Raw genomic sequence first — 334 nt, forward strand, 5'->3', positions numbered from 1 at the left:
AATAAAAACAATCTTATGTTTATTACAAATATTGAATAGTGAACGTACAATATTTTATTCTGATAGTATTCCATATTTTTCATAATGAATGCACAATAATACATTATTCAAAATTAGCATCATAAAAGATTGACAAGGCACCATTATACTTGCTGTGATAATGATTGCATGTGTATAGACATGAAGTTCAATATGCATGTGTGTGTGCCCCATCACATGTTTTTCATTTTTATCAAATTCAATCGTGGCACATGTAAATAGGTCGGTTCTATAGTTCAAAAAAATCACATAAATGATGAATTTTAGCGTCTGTCAAAGAAAACATACAACAGAA

Source organism: Phalaenopsis equestris, unplaced genomic scaffold, assembly GCF_001263595.1.
Source record: "Phalaenopsis equestris unplaced genomic scaffold, ASM126359v1 Scaffold000002, whole genome shotgun sequence".
NCBI classification, from domain to species: Eukaryota; Viridiplantae; Streptophyta; class Magnoliopsida; order Asparagales; family Orchidaceae; genus Phalaenopsis; species Phalaenopsis equestris.